Genomic DNA, 14,759 nt, shown 5'->3' with positions numbered 1-14,759 from the left:
AGCTTCCCATCCTATATCATATAATTCGGACAAATCTGCATCCTCATCACGCTCTTCTTCATCCTCAGGATTTAAATCATCCAATGGATCAACATCCACTGATGTTTCAATTACAAGTTCAATGATGAGGTCAAAATCAACTGATTGCAGATTGTCGCTCATGTTGAGGTTGTCTTTATCTTTAAAGAAAGATAACAACAATGAGATGTTGCAGAGTAAGAGACAAATCTCACAGATTATAATAGTAAAATTGTTTAACAAGAGTAACATTTTGCAGCTATTATTTAGCCATGTCCAGCGATGCTGAGCAGGTGAAGCCTATGTCTAATTTTTCACTGAACAGGACTCATCTGTTCTTAACCTTGGATAAGCCTCACCGACTCAGTGTCCCCTGCACATACTTAAATGTAAAGGGGCAGATTTATGTTAAATGGCACATCCCCAGGCATGCACCAGTTAACGTGCACCACTGCTCTGCCACCCATGGTGTGCCGCATTTACAATCAGATAGGAGAAACCTGTGTCAAAACCCTGCGCCTGCTTGAAGCAGGCATAGGTCTTGATGCAACATTGTGGAGATGGTGCACCCCTGAGCCTTGCTGGAGCTGCATCGCACTTGCGATACAACTCCAGCAATGCGCCACCTTAACGGCACAGATGCGTCAAGCATCTGTGCCGTTTTTGCCCCATGCTGCGCCGCATTGTAAATGCAGCACACCATGGGTGGCGGAACAGCGGCGCAAGATGACTGGCACATCCCTGGTGATGCACCAGTCATCATAAATCTATCCCTAAGCTTCTTATCTTGTTAGAGATGAACTGCCATATGTATCATCAAAATATTTTGCATTTCCTAAATAGCGAATTTTAAGGAATAAATAGCGATTCTTTACCATTCCTAATTTGCGATGAGCAAATTGCTAATTGCAAGTTACCCATTCATTTCCATGGGCTAGGAGGCTCATAGGAATGAAGGTTTAATTTGCGATTAGCAATTTGCTCATCACAAATTAGGAATTTTTCCAAGGGTGCAGGGGTGTCTCAAGAACACCCTGCTGCACCCCTGAAAAAGAAATTTGGGGGCATATGGCACACATACATGCCCTAAGGGCATGTGTTGGCGTCATATGGGACCTTTTGTTTTTTTTAAAAAAAGCTTTTTGAAAAGAATTCACAAATTACCACCAATTTACCACAATAGTTTCCAAATCCTTAATGTCATTTTTTACATATTTTTTGTTTGATACATTGCATTTAAGTAGTCACAAAATTTGCAAATCCTTCAGTGCAATTGCAAAATAAGGAATAGCAAATTTTGCTACTCCTTATTTTGCATCAAACTTGTTTGATACATACCATTTGTCTAATTAACATTCGCAAAGGCCAAAATTCGTAGAATTTTGATCTTTGCGAATGCTAATTAGCTTGATACATATGGCCCCAAGTGAGGCCTGTCTTACGACATGGTGCATCTTTTGCATCACTGCTGCATCGGTTTCATGTGGTACGTTTTTTTTACACCATGACATATCTGCCTAAATGCATCAATTTGTAATGTTGTCGCCTCATAGCAAATCTTTTGCACCACCGCTGCATCATAAAAGTGACGCACAGTGGCACAAAAGAGGCATACACCTATCATAAATCTGTCCCTAGCATTTTAAATGATTAATCCAGGATGACGATAAAGTGTGGCCTATCCAGAGGTTTGTTTAAGGTGAGGCCTACTCAGGATTGCAGATTAAAGTTACGCTTGATGAAGAATACAGAGGAGATAATACATGTAAAGGCCTACCAATGAAATAAGTAATGTGCACTTTATTGCGCCAGTCATCATAAATGTATCCCTAAGCTTCTTATCTTGTTACAGATCAACCACCATATCTACCATCAAATTATTTTGCATTTCCTAAATAGCAAATTTTAAGGAATAAATAGTAATTCTTTACTATTCCTAATTTGCAATGAGCAAATTGCTAATTGCAAATTACCCATTCATTTCCATGGGCTAGGAGGCTCATAGGAATGAAGGTTGTAATTTGCGATTAGCAATTAGCTCATCACAAAATAGGAATTTTTTCAAGCGTGCAGGGGTGTCTCAAGAACACCCTGCTGCACCCCTGAAAAATAAATTTGGGGGCATATGGCACACCTACATGCCCTAAGGGCATGTATGGGCGTCATATGGGACCTTTTGTTTTTTGGAAAAAAATGCTTTTTGAAAAGAATTCGCAAATTACCACAAACTAGAAGTTGGTGGTAGTTTCCAAATCCTTAATATCATTTTTTACATATTTTTTGTTTGATACATTGCATTTAAGGAATCGCACATTTTGAATTAAGGACATTTTAAGTCATTTCCACATGTGCAGTGTTTTCAAATTATGATTTGAAAATCGTTTTTGGGGAAAAGTAATGGTTTGCAAATTTATGACAAGGACATAATGGTGTATGCTTCTCTATAAGGCATTTCAGTGTCTCTGATGTCATTTTTCCCATATTACATTATAAGACCTTTCCCCATGGAGCACATTCCTTGTAAATATGCTCCCACCTGTGCATGGCGAATTTAGATTTTGACTGTTTGATTCACATAGCCATGTTAAAAGTGACCCAAAAAAATTGCAAACGTTTTAAAAAAACACATTCATGTGTCTTAAGGACATTTTAAGTCATTTCCCCATGGACAATGTTTTCTAAGTGGCGCAAAAGAGGCATACACCTATCATAAATCTGTCCCTAGCATTTTAAATGATTAAATCAAGATAACAATAAGATGTGGCCTATCCAGAGGTTTGTTTAAAGTGAGGCCTACTCAGGATTGCAGATTAAAGTTACGCTTGATGCAGAATACAGAGGAGATAATACATGTAAAGCTCTACCAATGAAGTAAGTGATTTCTACTTCATTGCGCCAGTCATCATAAATGTATGCCTAAGCTTCTTATCTTGTTAGACATCAACCGCCATATGTATCATATAACTATATTGCATTTCCAAAAAAGCAAATTTTAAGGAATAAATAGCGATTCTTTACCATTCCAAATTTGCAATGAGAAAATTGCTAATTGCAAATTACCCATTCATTTCCATGGGCTAGGAGGCTCATATAAATGAAGGTGCAATTTGCGATTAACAATGTGCTCATCACAAATTAGGAATTTTTCCAAAGCTGCAGGGGTGTCTCAATAACACCCTGCTGCACCCCTGAAAAAGAAATTTGGGGGCATATGGCGCACATAAATTTTAACAACATTCCTTTACCTCAAAAACGATTTTCAAATCATAATTTCAAAACACTACACATGGGAAAATTACTTAAAATGTCCTTAAGACACATAAAAGCGTTTTTTGATTGCCTTTCCTGCATGGTTGGGTCACTTTTAACATGGCTATGTAACACAAACATTCAAAATCTAAATTTTCCATGCACATGTGGGAGCATATTTACAAGCAATTTGCGCCACAGAGAAAGGTCTTACACTAAAATGAGAAAAATAACATCAGGGACAGTCAATTGCCTTATAAAGAAGCATACACCATTATGTCCTTGTCATGAATTTAAAAACAATTCCTTTACCCCAAAAACGATTTTCAAATCATAATTTCAAAACACTGCACATGGGAAAATGACTTAAAATGTCATTAAGACACATGAAAGCGTTTTTTGATTGCCTTTCCAGCATGGTTGGGTCACTTTTAACATGGCTATGTAACACAAACATTTAAAATTTAAAATTACCATGCACAGGTGGGAGCATATTTACAAGCAATTTGCGCCACAGAGAAAGGTCTTACATTAAAATGGGAAAAATAACATCAGGGACAGTCAATTGCCTTATAAAGAAGCATACACCATTATGTTCTTGTCATAAATTTAAAAACAATTCCTTTACCTCAAAAACGATTTTCAATTCATAATTTCAAAACACTGCACATGGGAAAATTACTTAAAATGTCCTTAAGACACATAAAAGCGTTTTTTGATTGCCTTTCCTGCATGGTTGGGTCACTTTTAACATGGCTATGTAACACAAACATTCAAAATCTAAATTTTCCATGCACAGGTGGGAGCATATTTACAAGCAATTTGCGCCACATAATTCATAATTTTCTCCTTAAAGCACACTATTCTCTATCTAAGTTAAAGAAATATTTTCTCACCTTAGCAAATACTTTGAGTTTGAAAACAGTCTCAGAAACACACCAATTTGTCTTCAGCAGAGCAAAAGGTATGCACTCCAGAGTCTGCAGCTATCAAAAGCACAGAAATGCTGTAATTCTTCACACATATTTCTCATGTCAACCAATCAAAACTCTTCCCTCACTTTTTTTCAAATGAAAACCCTTCCCCCCTCTGCCCTTTCTGTCTTTTCTGCATGGCAACCACCTCATTGGAAGACTTCTGGTGTTTGCAAGTTCACACAACTTTGTTGCAATTGAACTCTGAACTCTCAGTGCACCTGCATATCCAGTGCATTCTTTCATTTAATGATTTTTTATTGACCATTCAAAATACATCTTTCAAAGAACACATCCGTGCACCCTAACTTTCTGTTTTCAGCAATCAAAATCCACCAATCACTGTTACTGCTTCATGAACACAGAAACTCCACAGTTTTTTTCATTTTAAACTCTCATTTTTTCAACTGCCATTTCATTGCCACACTTCATCTGACTGCAGGAGAACCTTCTCTCACCATGTTTTCTGTCTGGATTGTTGGACATAGTTATATTCACTGGGCTCAAAGGTACGTTGAAAACAGGAAATTACCTAACCTCAATTTACAAGATGTGGAAATTAAGTGGTTTGGCCACAGAGGATTAAAATGTCACCAATTGATACCATTGGTGAAAACCTTTATGCATTTGCCCAAACCTGACCTGTTAATTGTGCACTGTGGAGGTAATGACTTGGGCACTTTGACTGGTGTAGGTCTGGAAATGCTTTTAAAGGACACCTTTGAGCAATTAATGGCACTTTTTCCTCAGACTGCCTTGGTATATTCAAATATATGCCAAAGACAGAAATGGAGGTGGTCAAACCAATTTTGTCCACAAATTGAGAAGTCGAGGAAGCATGTAAACAAATCTGTTTCAGCTTACATGAGAGACCATGGAATGGGCTCCCTGTACAACAATAACTTGCGATACTACATGCAAGATATCTACAGAGGAGATGGAGTTCACTTCTCAGATGAGGGCAACAGAGTTTTCACTCTGAATTTAAGAATGTGCATTGGTACCTACGTATAAGTACCTAAATGTACCATAAACCCAAAAGCTCTTCTCAGAGCTACCCTACATCTAATCACTCACAATTATTATTTTACTCTAACATTTTCACTAATTTTCAACAAAGTACGCTCCCCGGGGCGCTACCCGGTACGCGACCCGGGAGCTAACCTCGCGAAATTTTTTTAAAAAATGTTTTTTTTTCGCACATATGGGCCTCCTCAGCCACCCTCACAAAACCTAGGGGGTCAAGATAAGTCTACCGTGCCCCCTTCTACCCATTCTGAACATTATTTGCCCTCCATCTTGTATCTAAATTCGACCGAAACACAAAATGGTGGACTCCCGGAACGCTTAAGGTTCGCGAACCGGGGCGCTCAACGGTTCGCGTACCGGGTCGCTCCCTGGGAAGCGCACCATCAAAAAAGGTGGGAAAGTAGTTCACAGAAAAGCCACTGGAGACAATTTCACCAAATATAGATTAGCTCATACTACATACCAATCCCTACCATTTTCACAAATTTGATTGGAATTCCATTTAGTCATTTAGCCTGTAGACCTCTCTAAATACCCTGAGGTAAATTACTTCACAAAATACATCTGAAGTGTTGGAATTGACAACCAATGAAAATGTTACTTTCATTTTCTATTTTTTTTACCTGACATTTCATTGGTTATATACCTGAATATATATAAAGGAAGAGAAGAAAACACAGCCATTTTGACTACTACTTCTTGCTGTACATTTCAATAGTATTTTCACTAATTCCTTCAACTTCTTTCTAAAGGTAAGTTTTTATTTTTAAAACTGAAGTATATTGTGCACTATAAGTTAATATGGTAAACTTTTTCTGATAGATATATACTATCCCTCTGTAGTAGTTATAGATTTAGAGAGACTTCTCTGTTATAGTTAAGGATGGAGTTAGGCTTCTCTTGTATAATTATGAATTTACTTACGTTAAATCACATACACATTTTTATATTCCTACTTCCACTCTGATACTATACACTGCCCAAAGATAAATTCACTGATAAAAAATGCCTATCTAAAATTATTCCCAACATTGCCCTATCTCTACTAATATATATTTTTTTAATTCAAATTTCAGGCAAAATGGAAGGCGAAAACCAAGTTTCTTTTGAAATGGACCTGCAAGACAGCAGCCAAGAATTGATTGATACAATTGATCAAATTGACATTGAATTTTTCGATGAAACTTGGGACAATGAACTACTTCAATGTGTACAAGCAGTAGATAACCTCCTTGCAAATGAGGACATTTTACACCCTCAAAGACTACAATGTATATTCCATGATAATTATGAAATTTCTGACAATGAAATGTTAGAAAGTTTAATAAATTATGAAACACAATCACATTAAAAAAAAATGCTTAAAAAATAAAGAAAATAAAAAATAATCAACAAAAACAACAATCAATTAACATACAGCATTTGAAAAGTCTATCATTCATTTTTCATTGCAGTACGCTGCCCAGAACGCTTCCCGGTTCGCGGACCGGGCACTCCCCACGCAAAAAAAATAATTTTTTTTTTGCCCCGCGGGGCCCTTTAAAACCTCCACATTAAACCTAGGGGGTCAGGGAGGATCTAGTATGCCCCCTTATTGTAATTTTCGCCTTTGTTTTGGCCTCCTCTTGTCTCTCAATCCTACCGAGAGACAAGATGGCGGCCGCTCCGGACTGTTTAGAATGTTGACAGACACCGGAGAGCCAATCAGCTTCGCTACGCGAAGTTCCGGTACGCTTAAGGTCCGCGGACCGGAGCGCTGCCCGGAGCGCGCTTACAGATATATATCTTTTTTTAAACATTAATTTCTCAAAATCCACTGGAGCACATATATTGAGACCTAGAAAAGGCACATCGGGCTACCAGTCCCTACAATTTTGCCAAGTTTCGTGCAAATCCATTCAGCCGTTCGGGCTAAAAGTGAGGCCAACCGCCCTATGGAAAACTCAATGTTAAAAACACGTTTAGGGACCCCCCTTTTTTCTCGGCCCCCCCTGGACGAACCCCCCCCAAATTTTCAGGGGCTGCTCAGAAACAAAATGTTCCATTTTCCAGAAAATTTCAGCCAATTCCGTCCTCAAACGCCAAAGTTATTAGACATAGAATTTTCAAAAATCCCATAGGGAAAAAATCCTAACTATATATACCTACTGGCGACCGCCAGTAGGTAATATATATATATTACCTACTGGCGGTCGCCAGTAGGTATATATAGCGGATGTATGACGTTATAACGCATACTTTTACTCCGCAGACCATTACAACGCGACTTTTACTCCGCATACCGTTACAACGCATAGCGCCTTGGGGCGCTGGATAGTGGTAAGTATAATTTACTATTCTAACTCCAGTCCCCGTGGACCCTAGGGAAGGTGTTGGATAGTAAAATATACTTATTCCCTATCCTAGAGCGCCCCCCAGCGCAATGCGTTGTAATGGTATGCGGAGTAATGGTCGCGTTGTAATGGGTCTGCGGAGTAAAAGATCCGTTGTAACGGGTGTATACCATATATAGTTAGGATTTTTTCTCTATGGGATTTTTGAAAGTTCTATGTCTCATAACTTTGGCGTTTGTGGACGGAATTGGCTGAAATTTTCAGGAAAATGGAACATTTTGCTTCTGAGCAGATACTGAAAATTTGGGAGGGGGTTTGTCAAGGGGGGCTGAGAAAAAAGGGGGGTCCCAAAACGTGTTTTTCCCATGTTAATTTCCATAGGGCGGTTGGCCTCACTTTTAGCCCGAACGGCTGAATGGATTTGCACGAAACTTGGCAAAATTGTAGGGACTGGTAGCCCGATGTGCCTTTGCTAGGTCTCAATATATGTGATCAAGTGGATTTTGAGAAATTAACGTTCAAAAAAAGATATATATCTGTAAGCGCGTTCCGGGCAGCGCTCCAGTTCGCGTACTTGACGCGTAACGGAACTTCGCGTAGCGAAGCTGATTGGCTCTCCGGTGTCTGTCAACATTCTAAACAGTCCGGAGCGGCCGCCATCTTGTCTCTCGGTAGGATCGAGAGACAAGAGGAGGCCAAAACAAAGGGGGAAATGACCATAAGGGGGCATAGTAGATCCTCCCTGACCCCCTAGGTTTGATGTGGAGGCTTTAAAAGGGCCCCGCGGGGCAAAAAAAATAATAATTTTTTTTTGTTTTTTTTGCGTGGGGAGCGCCCGGTAGCGCACCGGGAAGCGCTCTGGGGAGCGTACTATAAGGAAAAAAGAATGATAGACTTTTCAAATATTGTATGTTAATTGATTGTTTGTTTTGTTGATTTTTTTTATTTCTTTATTTTTTAAGCAATTATTTATTATTGTCATTGTGTTTCAAAATTTAATAAAATGTCTAATATTTCACTGTCTGAAATGTCGTTATTGTCATTGAACATAGCTTGTAATGTTTGAGTGTGTAAAATGTCCTCATTTTCAAGGAGGATATCTACTGATTGCACACATTGCAGTAGTTCTTGGTCCCAAGTTTCATCCATAAATTCAATGTCATTTGGATCAATGATTTCTTGGTTGGTCTCTGCAAGGACAATTTCAAATGAAACTTTCTGTTCGCCTTCCATTTTGTCTGAAATTTGCATAAAAAAAATATATATTAGTAGAGATAGGGCACTGTTGGGATTAATTTTAGATAGGCAGTTTTTAACAGTGAATTTATCTTTGGGCAGTGTATAGTATCAGAGTGGAAGTAGGAATATAAAAAAGTGTATGTAATTTAACGTAAGTAAATTCATAATTATAAAAGAGAAGCGTAACTCCATCCATAACTATAACAGAGAAGTCTATCTAAATCTATAACTACTACAGAGGGATACTATATAACTATCAGAAAAAGTTTACCATATTAACTTAAAGTGCACAATATACTTCAGTTTTTAAAATAACAACTTACCTTTACAAAGAAGTTGAAGTTATTAGTGAAAATCCTATTGAAATGTACACCAGGAAGTAGTAGTCAAAATGGCTGTGTTTCCTTCTGTTCCTTTATATATATTCAGGTACATAACCAATCAAATGTCAGGTAAAAAAAATAGAAAATGAAAGTAACATTTTAATTGGTTGTGAATTCCAACACTTCAGATGTGTTTTGTGAAGTAATTTACCTCAGGGTATTTAGAGAGGTCTACAGGCTAAATGGCTAAATGGAATTCCAACCAAATTTTTGAAAATGGTAGGGATTGGTATGTAGTATGAGCAAATCTATATTTGGTGAAAGTGTCTCCAGGGTTTCTTCTGTAAATTACTTTCCCACCTTTTTTGATGGAGCGCTTCCCGGTGAGCGCCCCGGTACGCGAACCTGCAGTGTTACGGGAGTCCACCATTTTGTGTTTCGGTCGAATTAAAATACAAGATGGAGGGCAAATAATGTTCAGAATGGGTAGAAGGGGGCACGGTAGACGTATCTTGACCCCCTAGGTTTTCTGAGGGTGGCTGAGGAGGCCCATATGTGCGGGAAAAAACATTTTTTTTAAAAATTTCGCGCGGTTAGCTTCCGGGTCACGTACCGGGTAGCACTCCGGGGAGCGTACTTTGTTGAAAATTTGTGAAAAAAGTTAGAGTAAAATAATAATTGTGAGTGATCAGATGTAGGGTAGCTCTGAGAAGAGCTTTTGGGTTTATGGTACATTTAGGTACTTATAAGTAGGTACCAATGCACTGTCTTAAATTCAAAATGAAAACTCTGTTGCCCTCATCTGAGAAGTGAACTCCATCTCCTCTGTAGATATCTTGCATGTAGTAACGCAAGTTATTGTTGTACATGGAGCCCATTCCATGGTCTCTCATGTAAGCTGAAACAGATTTGTTTACATGCTTCCTCGACTTCTCAATTTGTGGACAAAATTGGTTCGACCACCTCCATTTCTGTCTTTGGCATATATTTGAATATACCAAGGCAGTTTGAGGAAAAAGTGCCATCAATTGCTCAAAGGTGTCCTTTAAAAGCATTTCCAGACCTACACCAGTCAAAGTGCCCAAGTCATTACCTCCACAGTGCACAATTAACAGGTCAGGTTTTGGCAAATGCATAAAGGTTTTCACCAATGGTATCAATTGGTGACATTTTAATCCTCTGTGGCCAAACCACTTAATTTCCACATCTTGTAAATTGAGGTTAGGTAAATTTCTGTTCTCAGCATACCTTTGAGCCCAGTAGATGTAACTATGTCCAACAATCCAGACAGAAAACATGGTGAGAGAAGGTTCTGCTGCAGTCAGATGAAGTGTGGCAATGAAATGGTAGTTGGAAAAATAAGAGTTTAAAATGAAAAAAACTGTGGAGTTTCTGTGTTAAGGAAGCAGTAGCAGTGATTGGTGGATTTTGATTGCTGAAAACAGAAAGTTAGGGTGCATGGATGTGTTGTTTGAAAGATGTAATTTGAATGGTCAAGAAAAAATCATTTAATGAAAGATTGCACTGTATACGCAGGTGCACTGAGAGTTCAGAGTTCAATTGAAACATTGTTGTGTGAACTTGCAAATATGAGAGGTCTTTCAGGAGGTGGTTGCTATGCAAAAAAGGCAGAAAGGCCAGAGGGGGGAATGGTGTTGATTTGAAAAAAGTGAGGGAAGAGTTTTGATTGGGTGACATGAGAGATATGTGTGATGAGTTACAGCATTTCTGTGCTTTTCATAGCTGCAGACTCTGGAGTGCATACCTTTTGCTCTGCTAAAGACAATTTGGTGTGTTTCTGAGACTGTTTTGAAACTCATAAAGTATTTGCTAAGGTGAGAAAAGATTCATTTAATTTAGGTAGAGAATAGTATGGTTTAGGGAGAAAATTATGAAGAAAGTTGTGTATTTAAAATGTTGCTTTGTGTCAAGTGTTTTACAAATAGATTTTGTTTCTTTGTGTTACATAGCCATGTTAAAAGTGATGCAAAAAAAAGTGCAAGGGTCTTACAAAAATGCTTTCATGTGTCTTAGGGAATTTTAACTCACTTCCCCATGTATGTATGAATATAACTGATTTACAAGATGTGTTTAAAAACGTTTTTTGAAATCAATTAGGTTTCTTGATATGTACTGCTAGAGTTTCATAGGTTGCTTGGGGCATATTTTCAAGGCTTTTGACTTCCTTTGATGTAATTTTTCCCATTTTAATTTAAGACCTTTCCCCGTGGTGCAAGGTCCTTGTAAATATGCCCCCATCTGTGCTTGGCAAATTTAGATTTTAATTCTTTGACTAACATAGCCATGTTAAAAGTGACAAAAAAATGTTGCAAGGGACTTACAAAAAACGCTTTCATGTGTCTTAGGCCATTTTAAGTCATTTCCCCTTGAATGTAGGTATCTAATTGATTTAGTTGATGTGTTTAACAACGATTTATGAAAAAAATTAGGTTTCTTGATATGTACTGCTAGAGCTTCATAGGTTGCTTGGGGCATATTTATAAGGCCTTTGTGTCTCTCTGATGTTATTTTTCCCATTTTAATTTAAGACCTTTCCCTGTGGTGCAAGGTCCTTGTAAATACGCCCCCATCTGTGCTTGGCAAATTTAGATCTTGATTATTTGACTTACATAGCCATGTTAAAAGTGATCTAAAAATGGAGCAAGGGCTTAAAAAAAACGGTTTCATGTGTCTTAGGGTATTTTAAGTAACTTTCCCATGAATGTATGAATATAATTGCTTTTCAAGTTGTGTTTAAAAACATTTTTTGAAATCAATTAGGTTTGTTGATATGTAATGCTAGAGGTTCATAGGTTGCTTGGGGCATATTTATAAGGCCTTTGAGTCTCTCTGATGTTATTTTTCCCATTTTAATTTAAGACCTTTCCCTGTGGTGCAAGGTCCTTGTAAATACGCCCCCATCTGTGCTTGGCAAATTTAGATCTTGATTATTTGACTTACATAGCCATGTTAAAAGTGATCTAAAAATGGAGCAAGGGCTTAAAAAAAAAACGATTTATGATAGGTGTATGCATCTTTTGCGTCACTGTGCGTCACTTTTGTGACGCAGCGGCGGTGCAAAAGATTTGCTATGTGGTGACATATTTACAACTTGATGCATTTAGGCAGATGTGCCATGCTGTAAAGTCCCGTGGCACATGAAACCGATGCAGCAGTGATGCAAAAGATGCACCATGTTGCAAGACAGGCCTCATTTCATCTCCAACAAGATAAGAAGCTGAATCTTCTGTAAATGTCAAAATTGTTGTATACACTGCTCAACTTATGTGTACTCTTTGATATGCTAGAGTCCATCTGCACTATGAGATACCTAAGCAAAGGAAACAAAGGTGATGTGATTGTGAAATGAGGAAAAGAAACTCCACATTTTTCAATTACATCACCTGTGTTTCCTAAGTTTACGAATGACATTGTGCAGATGAGGTTTAGGTCTGTCCACGGACACAGAAGAGGTCTGGCCTTTGTGCAAGAGTGAAGTGGACATGACTTACTTCATTGGTAGGCTTTCACATGTATTATCTCCTCTGTAGTCTTCAACAAGCGTAAATTTCATCTGAAACCCTGAGTAGGCCTCACCTCAAACAAACCTCTGGATAGGCCACACTTTATCGTCATCCTGAATCAATCATTTAAAATGTTAGGGACAGATTTATGATAGGTGTAAGCTTATTTTGCGTCACTGTGTGTGACTTTTATGATGCAGCGACGGTGCAAAATATTTGCTATGTGGCGACATATTTACAACTTGATGCATCTAGGCAGATGTGTCATGCTGTAAAGTCCCGTGCCACATGAAACCGATGCAGCAGTGATGCAAAACATGCACCATGTTGCAAGACAGGCCTCATTTCCTCTCCAACAAGATAAGAAGCTGAATCTTCTGTAAATGTCAAAATTGTTGTATACACTGCTCAACTTATGTGTACTCCTTGATATGCTAGAGTCCATCTGCACTATGAGATACCTAAGCAAAGGAAACACAGGTGATGTGATTGTGAAATGAGGAAAAGAAACTCCACATTTTTAAATTACATCACCTGTGTTTCCTAAGTTTACGAATGACATTGTGCAGATGAGGTTTAGGTCTGTCCACGGACACAGAAGAGGTCTGGCCTTTGTTCAAGAGTGAAGTGGACATGACTTACTTCATTGGTAGGCCTTCACATGTATTATCTCCTCTGTAGTCTTCAACAAGCGTAAATTTCATCTGAAACCCTGAGTAGGCCTCACCTCAAACAAACCTCTGGATAGGCCACACTTTATCGTCATCCTGAATCAATCATTTAAAATGTTAGGGACAGATTTATGATAGGTGTAAGCTTATTTTGCGTCACTGTGTGTGACTTTTATGACGCAGCGGCGGTGCAAAATATTTGCTATGTGGCGACATATTTACAACTTGATGCATCTAGGCAGATGTGTCATGCTGTAAAGTCCCGTGTCACATGAAACCGATGCAGCAGTGATGCAAAACATGCACCATGTTGCAAGACAGGCCTCATTTCATCTCCAACAAGATAAGAAGCTGAATCTTCTGTAAATGTCAAAATTGTTGTATACACTGCTCAACTTATGTGTACTCTTTGATATGCTAGAGTCCATCTGCACTATGAGATACCTAAGCAAAGGAAACACAGGTGATGTGATTGTGAAATGAGGAAAAGAAACTCCACATTTTTCAATTACATCACCTGTGTTTCCTAAGTTTACGAATGACATTGTGCAGATGAGGTTTAGGTCTGTCCACGGACACAGAAAAGGTCTGGCCTTTGTTCAAGAGTGAAGTGGACATGACTTACTTCATTGGTAGGCCTTCACATGTATTATCTCCTCTGTACTCTTCAACAAGCGTAAATTTCATCTGAAACCCTGAGTAGGCCTCACCTCAAACAAACCTCTGGATAGGCCACACCTTATCGTCATCCTGAATCAATCATTTAAAATGTTAGGGACAGATTTATGATAGGTGTAAGCTTATTTTGCGTCACTGTGTGTGACTTTTATGACGCAGCGGCGGTGCAAAATATTTGCTATGTGGCGACATATTTACAACTTGATGCATCTAGGCAGATGTGTCATGCTGTAAAGTCCCGTGCCACATGAAACCGATGCAGCAGTGATGCAAAACATGCACCATGTTGCAAGACAGGCCTAATTTCATCTCCAACAAGATAAGAAGCTGAATCCTCTGTAAATGTCAAAATTGTTGTATAGACTGCTCAACTTATGTGTACTCTTTGATATGCTAGAGTCCATCTGCACTATGAGATACCTAAGCAAAGGAAACACAGGTAATGTGATTGTGAAATGAGGAAAAGAAACTCCACATTTTTCAATTACATCACCTGTGTTTCCTAAGTTTACGAATGACATTGTGCAGATGAGGTTTAGGTCTGTCCACGGACACAGAAGAGGTCTGGCCTTTGTTCAAGAGTGAAGTGGACATGACTTACTTCATTGGTAGGCCTTCACATGTATTATCTCCTCTGTACTCTTCAACAAGCGTAAATTTCATCTGCAACCCTGAGTAGGCCTCACCTTAAACAAACCTCTGGATAGGCCACACCTTATCG

This window comes from Lissotriton helveticus, chromosome 2_1, assembly GCF_964261635.1.
Source record: "Lissotriton helveticus chromosome 2_1, aLisHel1.1, whole genome shotgun sequence".
In the NCBI taxonomy this organism is placed as follows: Eukaryota; Metazoa; Chordata; class Amphibia; order Caudata; family Salamandridae; genus Lissotriton; species Lissotriton helveticus.
This window is presented reverse-complemented; position numbering follows the sequence as displayed.